This window comes from Eriocheir sinensis, chromosome 2, assembly GCF_024679095.1.
Source record: "Eriocheir sinensis breed Jianghai 21 chromosome 2, ASM2467909v1, whole genome shotgun sequence".
NCBI classification, from domain to species: Eukaryota; Metazoa; Arthropoda; class Malacostraca; order Decapoda; family Varunidae; genus Eriocheir; species Eriocheir sinensis.
The window spans coordinates 2,159,977-2,168,342 of record NC_066510.1 but is presented as its reverse complement, the minus strand read 5'-3'; the positions used below and the strand labels follow the sequence as shown (position 1 = coordinate 2,168,342).

The window sequence follows — 8,366 nt, the reverse complement described above, 5'->3', positions numbered from 1 at the left end:
CGACACACACACACACACACACACACGTAGTACTTCGATATTACGTAATCTTCACGGAGAAATAATTTTAGATTTTTGATGATCTGAATTGTCTTTGAGGCTTTATAGTGACGGGAATTAAGGCTGCGAGCTAAACAGATCCTCAAGCCTATTTGCTGTTTGATGGTAAGGAGCATTAGTCACTGCCTGCCTCTGTGAAGGACAGCATTGCACGCGGTATTTTCAAAGTTTAATAAGAAAAAGTGTTTCAGACTGCTCGTGATGTTTTACCTCGCCATCATCATCATCATCATCATCATGTAGAAGACATTCATTATCCCATTTCTAAATTGAAGTCATGTAATCTGGTATATTTCTAACCACATTATATTATAATATAGGTACTATAATATTATACAATATTATAATTTCACGGTCACACACACACGATACACACTGAAACGCGTCACTAACATCACCAGTGCATGCGTCACCGTGGTATGGTTGCCAGGTACCGCCACCAGGCTAAACATTCTCAAAACCGTGACACAATACTCTCTGGCGTCGACTGTACGTGTCAGGACACATCTCCTCCCGAAATTGACCACTTCTTCGGCCACCTCTTTTGATTTTTTTTTTTTTTTTTTTTTGAAGGAGCAGCGAGTAGCGGGCTTTTTTTTTTATCATTGTTTCCTTTTTTTGTGCCCTCGAGCTGCCTCCTTTGTTGTAAAAAATAATAATAATAAGAGTGAGACAGATCGTTCTGCGCAGGTTATCCCTAGATCTGTAACCATGGGCGTGGTGACACCTGCTAAAGATGAATGATTATGACGATCGTTAACTCTCATTTGCCATACTCCTTTATTTTAGGATGTGCCACCTCTGTATCTTTAATTTCATGGTGCTACCTACACATGTATTAATAGTTGTATAATCACACTCTGTCCTGCCTGGGGGTTGGGATGGCATGTTCCTCCCTTCTCCCTTGTTGTTTACCTGCAACAATAAACTATCAATCAATCAATCACTTTGCTCTCTGGGCCAAGGATCTGGTCCAACTATTTCGAAAAAGGAGATCAATCGGGTTCTCATGTGTTCTTTCACATTCATGGTGTAGAAGAAGGGTCATACTACCACTAGGGCCATTAAACCACCCCTTGAAATGCCCCAAACATGTATGAAAGCCTTGAAGTAGTGGACTCGTTGCAATGTGTGAATGGTGACGCAGGAGCACGGACCCTCACCAAGACCAAGACCAAGGAGGTGACGTTCCTTTGGTCTGGCGGCAAATTTCACAGCCACATTTCTTTGGCACAGCGGCGGCACACTGTAAGTACCTCTGCCTGTACTGTCTGCATCCTCTGAGAGTGGCAGCTCAGTGACCTCCTTGTGCAGGTGAAGTGCGGCGACTGTGCTTGATGAACGAGCCTCCCATAGCCTGCCCTCACATGCCTCGCCCCATCACCACTTCCCACCTCCACCTTTACTGCCCATGACCCTAATTTGGGCAACGTGATTATAGGATACCGGTATACATGATAAAGGATGCTCTTGCTGTGTGTGCCGTATAATTAAGTGAAATTTCTTTCTTTATTGGGTTTACAGGACCCATTCCACCCAAAGGTGCTCTATAGGGTCTCCAGTGTTATTCAATATTAAAATACAATCTTGCAAAACAGTAAACAATATAGATTTCTGAAGCACACACACACACACACACACACACTATCAGAGTTGTAGAGGAATGATAATATTCCCTCACAGCCGATATTACATGAATGCAAAAATATGAATATGAAGTACAAAGAATATAAATACCTGAGGCTGCTTTCATATACAAAATAATATAAGATTATATCCTTTTGACTTAGTACTACACTTAACACACTAAAAATATATATCATTTTGAGTTAAAATTTCTCTTTACATACTAGAAATGTAAATCATTTTCACTTAATACTACACTAAATATACCTAAATATATAGAATGTATATAAATATCTAATGAGATCATACAATAAATTTAGTAATACTAAATCAGAATGACTGGCAATTCTTCGCCGAGCAATTATATGACAACGCACCACAAACAATGAAAACAAAACAAACTAACACACCTCAATAATGCACATTTATAACATAATACAAAAAACTGGGAAAAATCAAATCATAAGACAAAGTTATCAGTGATACGCATAGTTTCCATATCATAAGCATCACGTCTTCAGCCTTTTTTTAAATACAACTACATTAACACTATCTTTAACATTTTTTGGTAATTTATTAAATAACCTAGGTGCACAATTACTAAAAGCTCTAAGCCCAATGTCTGTGTTATAGCGAGGTTCATGCAGCCTATGTTCATTTGACACATGTCTTAAAACCACATTTGTTCCTAATCTGACTGGCCGTAACAACTGTCTGAGGTATTCAGGTTTACCCGTCATGATTGCCTGATACATTAAGACACATATTTTGAACACAATTCTTGCCCTAACAGGCAACCAGTGCAAATCAATCAGTGAGGGGGTCACTCTTTCATAGGGCGACAGCCTTTTTATCAATCTCGCTGACTTGTTCATTATAAGCTGCATTTTTCTTAACCGATAACTAGGTAAATTATAATACAAAGAATTACAGTAATCTAATTTTAAAGAGTAAAAATTATTTTTTCATTAATAATAGGAAAAAGCATTCCTCAGACTGCAATGTGGTTGTTATTATTATAATTGTCATAAGAATGATAAGATCAGAAGATAATGATGGATCACATTGATTAGTAGATTTGACCTTTTTTTATTATTATTATTTTGTCAGCCTTGCGGGCGGCAGGTCCAGGCTAGAATTGCCGCCCCCAGGCATATGCCCCCCCCCCCCCCATGTGAGGGCCCTGCCCATAACCCACTTAGCCAGTGGAGTACCTCTTTGGCCGACTCGGTAACGAGTGGCTCTCCCGTCACGCTGGTCGCGGGTTCAATCCCAGGCAGCTGGCAAATACCCTCTCCTTGTCTTGATTAATTTCTCGTGTGTTTTGATAGACGCAGAAGACGTGTGGGGATTATTGAGTAGTAGAAAAGTAGAAAATAAAGTCTCGGGGCATGACAGTGGTGGCAGCGGTGGGATACTCATCATTATTGCCATAAGTGCTTACTAATCACAGATCATGTGGAACATAGCTTTCGTAGGCCATAGTGTCACAAGTAGTACTGACCCAGCAATTGTTTGCAACCACATTAAAGATATTTGTCACGCGATTGAGGAAAACTGCCAGGCGGTAGTGCATGTATGTCAGTTGAACCTAGACTTCAACCCAGACATCTTTCCCTTGACCAATATAAGAAAATTCAGTGCAGGATTAACAACAGGATAAAGAAAGACTTTAAAAACATTAATTTCAACACCAAGCAATTTGTGGATGAACTATCCAGGGACGGAGCACATTGGAGCGAATTCGGCCAAAGAGGTACCCCACTGGCTAAGTGGGTTATGGGAGGCTCGTTCATCAGGCATAGTCACCGCACTACACGGGGCCTTCAAACCGTGGCTGGCGTTGACCTTCAGTGCCACCCTTCTCACAGTGTGTTGTAGCCTCTGCCAGGAGTTGAGGGGTGCCTGGCCAGCCTCCTCGTGAACACCCTGGGAACTCAACTTTTTTTTATTTTTTTTACAACAAAGGAGACGACTCACGGGCAACAGAGTGCAAAAAAAAAAAAGCCTGCTACTCGCCGCTCCCATAATAGACAAAAGTACAGAGTAGCCAAAAGAGAGGTCAGGAGTTTCTCATCCCCCCCCCACCCCTCTCTCCCCAACTCTGGCTTCAGCATTTAAAAATCTCTCTCTCTCTCTCTCTCTCTCTCTCTCTCTCTCTCTCTCTCTCTCTCTCTCTCTCTCTCTCTCTCTCTCTCTCTCTCTCTCTCTCTCTCTCTCTCTCTCTCTCTCTCTCTCTCTCTCTCTCTCTCTGTGTGTGTGTGTGTGTAATTATTCAGATGTGAACTAGTGAGGACAGAGTCGGGTGAGGTGTGGTCAAGGCCCAAGGGAGTGGTCAGTACACCTGACTTGTGATCTGATTTGTACAACCTGACCTGTGACCTGATCTGACTGGATCCCACCCCAAGCATTCCACCCACTGCACCCTCATTCTCCAAGCCTCCTCTCCATCAGTGTTTTTGTGGCTCTGGGCACTTAACATCCCGGCAGATGGCACTTCATGTGATGCTTGTAGTCACTTGGCAGAAAATGTAAGGAGCACACTGCACCATTGCCTGCGTTGAAGTTGGAATCTCTGCCTCACAAGAGAATACTGTTCTTCCCTCAGAAAGTGAAAATATCTAATATTTAATTCTTTTGGCCCGTTTTTGGTATTATGGCACCAGAGCACAGCACATCTGTTCGGCATTACTTCATAAATGTGAGTATTGTATATATCAGAGTCTAATAAGAGTGTGAATGCCACAGCGGCCAGGCTCAGACTGGGAGCCTGGGTCGCTGCAAGGTCATGGCTCGAGGCCCAACCTGTGTCACGTCCCCTTCCCAAATCACATGACCCACATGCGTGGATGGAAGACCTGTTTATTTAGAGCAGCATTTCCCAACCTGGGGGAAATTTCAGGATTCCAGGGGGGAAATATAAATTACCAGCAATTAGTCGACTGAAAAAAAAATCTGGTAGAATGCGGAGTTGACTTTTCTTCAAGTATATAGAAACAAAAATCAACATTTATGCAACGAAAGATAGAGTTGTAGAATACATAAAGGAGAGGGGTCAAAGAGGGGTGCGAGGACTTAGATGTGCAAGAAACGTATGTTTGGAGAGGGAAAAGTGGAGACTGTCATGGCCGCCCCCTTGGAGGGTGTTCCCAGTGGAAACTGGGGGTCAGGGCTATTGACTGATTGGTTTGTGGTATTAAGCTAGTAAATTTTGTGTTTTGCTTCTATTTGTTTATTATGTTTTCTGTGTTATTGAGAAGTTTTTTTTTAGTCCACACGAAGGGTGGATCCAGATCGTTGCTCTGGCTGAAGGGGAAACAACAGAAGAAAGGTTAGGAACTACCAGGGTTGTTTGATTTAAATCAAGATTTAAATAAAATTATTATTTTTTTTTAAATCATTGATTTAAATCAAGATTTATATATATATATTTTTTTTTATGTCAGTGATTGAAATCTTGATCTTATTGGTGAGCAACAACATAGAATGGAGAAATAAACAAACAAAACTTTCTCTAACTCTGATACCAATATTTTCCATGTCACCTTCACAAAATTTTTACTTGAGCTGGTTAGTTCATTATATATATATATATATATATATATATATATATATATATATATATATATATATATATATATATATATATATATATATATATATATATATATATATATATATATATATATATATATATATATATATATATATATATATATATATATATATATATATATATATATATATATATATATATATATATATATATATATATATATATATATATATATATATATATATATATATATATATATATATATATATATATATATATATATATATATATATATATATATATATATATATATATATATATATATATATATATATATATATATATATATATATATATATATATATATATATATATATATATATATATATATATATATATATATATATATATATATATATATATATATGAGGCAGAACAAGACACTGACTGCCTTTCTAATGGTATCTTGCTGAGGCAGAGTGATGGTTTCAAAACTGTTTTACAACATGAAGCACATGGCCTTTTATGTTGCCAGTTTCCAAATCATGAGCCAAAACATTAGAATGTGTGCAAGGCAAACATGGGTTAGCACCTTCAGTTCATTTACTTGTTGTAACTGTTTTCTCATCTTGTTGAGGTTCGCTGCATTAGATGCTTAAGTCTGTCCTCATATAGCAAGTTTCTCACCCCTTGGATCTTTTATTTTATGTCTCCATGGTCTAGTGGTTAGCGTGCCTTGCTTCGAACTTGTGCTCTGGGTTCGAATCCCGACCTGAGCAGTCTGTGCCACTCACCCAGCTGCTCAGGCTGGTGGACAAATGGGTACCTGGGGAAGGTAAACTGTGGTAACCCAGATGTCATGCTGAGTCGCTGACCCTGTCCAGAGGTGATGGGTTCTTTCCACCAGTGGTCAATGACCTGTGCCACGGAGATGAGCACTGCGGCCACGCTCAGCTGAAGCGTATGCCCTCATATTTACTCCTTTGGTTGGTCCCAGCCAATTAATAGTGCAGGCAATTATTTTATAGTGCCCCCCCCCTCCGAGCTTCACTTGGTCCTCTTTAGGGAGTTTCGCTGGAGTTGATTTGTGTTGCCTTCAACTCTGTTTTTAATAACTTACTATCAAGTGTACCTTCATAGTTGTTATGGTTGTTAGGGTGACGCAACACAAGGTTAACTTATGAGGTTTATTCACATTATGTTGGTATATAATGGTAGCGCGCCTACTGAAGTTAAGCAACAATATTATTTACAATTCATTATTCTGTTGGTAATGGTAGCGAGCTGACTGAAGTTAATTAACTATTATTTACAATTCATCATTTAGTTGGTCATGGTAGCGAGCTTACTGAAGTTAAGTATCAATCCTAATTAATAATTATCACTCATCTCTCCTATTCACCTTAAAGGGCTCACTCATCTCTTCAGACTATATTGTACACTGGCCATAGCCTAAACACTTAACCGTTGCTAAATAACAGCTACCCTAATCAGGGTTCAATGATACATGATTATTACTGAAAATATTTCCTACCACCGATATGTGTTCACAGGGTTGATCATGGAAGCACGGTAGTCATGGGGGTTCAGGACACCAAGGAGGTGGTCATGAGTCCCCACAAGCATTGGGCTATACAAATGACACTAACAAGAAAAAGTATCCTTTTCTATTACTGAATTAATCATGGGATGAGACATTCGTGCTCTTAAAATACCAGAGGATGGGCATGGAAGCCCAACAAGGGGGTAACCGCCCAGTCAGTAGGGAACCTGTCGGGAGGAGAGGCGAGGCTTGACTGAAGTAACCATTATATGTATAATAATAACATTGTAACACTAAATCATCACTGTCCATTGGAATTAGCTTCACGTACCTGTCGGGAGGAGAGGCGAGGCTTGACTGAATATGCAGCTCTCAGCGCCTTTTCTAACTCGACTCCTCCTCCCCTCCTTTGGCGTGGTTCCGGCTAACTAGCACCGAACGGCGGTTGTAGTTACAGATACTTGGCCTGTTCCGCTAACTCAGGAGTTCAGAGACAGCTGTTCCTCTCTCCCACGTGACTTAGGTGAAATATTCCTCCTCGTTGCTCCCCGTAAAAGAAAATCTAACTTAACCATCCTCGGCACCTTCACTATGAGTCAGACCCACGCGATGCTGACCCGTCACTGGTTCGTCTGTCTGTCTAAATGTCTGCCCTGCCGCACCATCACCTAATTCACAAGCAACACATCGGTTATTACAGGTTATTGATTTTCTCAGTTTTCCCGACGGGCAATCATGAGGACAGCATGTGGGTAGTCTTTGGCCCTCCAAACACTCAAATGAACCAAAGAAAAGCTATTAAAAAGGACAAAAAACAGCAAGTATAGGAAGTGGCAGTCAAGGAAATATTTGAAACATATATCCCTATTTTTCAAAGAATCACTTCACATACACACATGGATCATTCACAGCCTTTTCTGATACTTTCATTTGAAGCTGCATTCATCTTTCTATGTGCAGTTTCAGTGAGGACATGTCCAAAACATGACATGATCTGGTTAGAGTGTTAAGAGACTAGACAGAGTTGTGGTGTGGTGCTGGCCAGTGGCTGGCTGGCTGCGGCAGGTCAGTCTAAGGACTGGCTCAAACAGCCAGCCAGGCTACTTATGATGGCAGAGTATGATACAAGAACATTCAAACAAGTGTTTGAAACTAATGTAGAGAATATTGAGGTTTACATTCATTTAATTATTTCTTTTAATAAAAAAATAAAAAAATAAAAATTGATTTAAGTAAAAAAAACTGATTTTTTATTTTAAAAAAAAATCAGCAACCCTGGGAACTACTGATCCAGGTCATACGCTTACCTGTCCATCTTACCTGGCGGAGCCGAGTGGTGGAAGGTTTCCCACATGCTGCCTGAATCTTCAATCAACCCTAACCTAAGTGACATTCAAGAGGAGCACCGGGGGCAGCGAAGTCATTTATCACGGCAGCCACTAGAACTAAAATTTGCCTGTGCCATTAACAGGCTGGGGCCATCCAAGGGGCCCCTCAAGAGAGCCTGCCGGCGCACGTAAAAAAGAAAAATAATAAATAAATTAAAAAACATGGTCAGGATTCAAGAGGAGGTTGGGAAAA

The 8,366-nt window shown here is 40.0% G+C and overlaps 1 protein-coding gene across 3 annotated transcripts in view; it reads left to right on the top strand.

Annotated features, from left to right (window-relative positions):
- The first annotated feature begins 1,180 nt into the window (after positions 1-1,180).
- Positions 1,181-8,366, top strand: part of LOC126998474 (MRN complex-interacting protein-like) — a 35,056-nt gene continuing 27,870 nt past the window's right edge. Inside the window, exon 1 of one of the 3 annotated variants that reach the window (XM_050860205.1) lies at positions 1,181-1,308. The gene's annotated coding sequence lies outside the window, so the exon portion shown is untranslated. The remainder of the gene's footprint in view (positions 1,309-8,366) is intronic. The other 2 variants (XM_050860214.1, XM_050860195.1) reach the window with 2 other exon arrangements.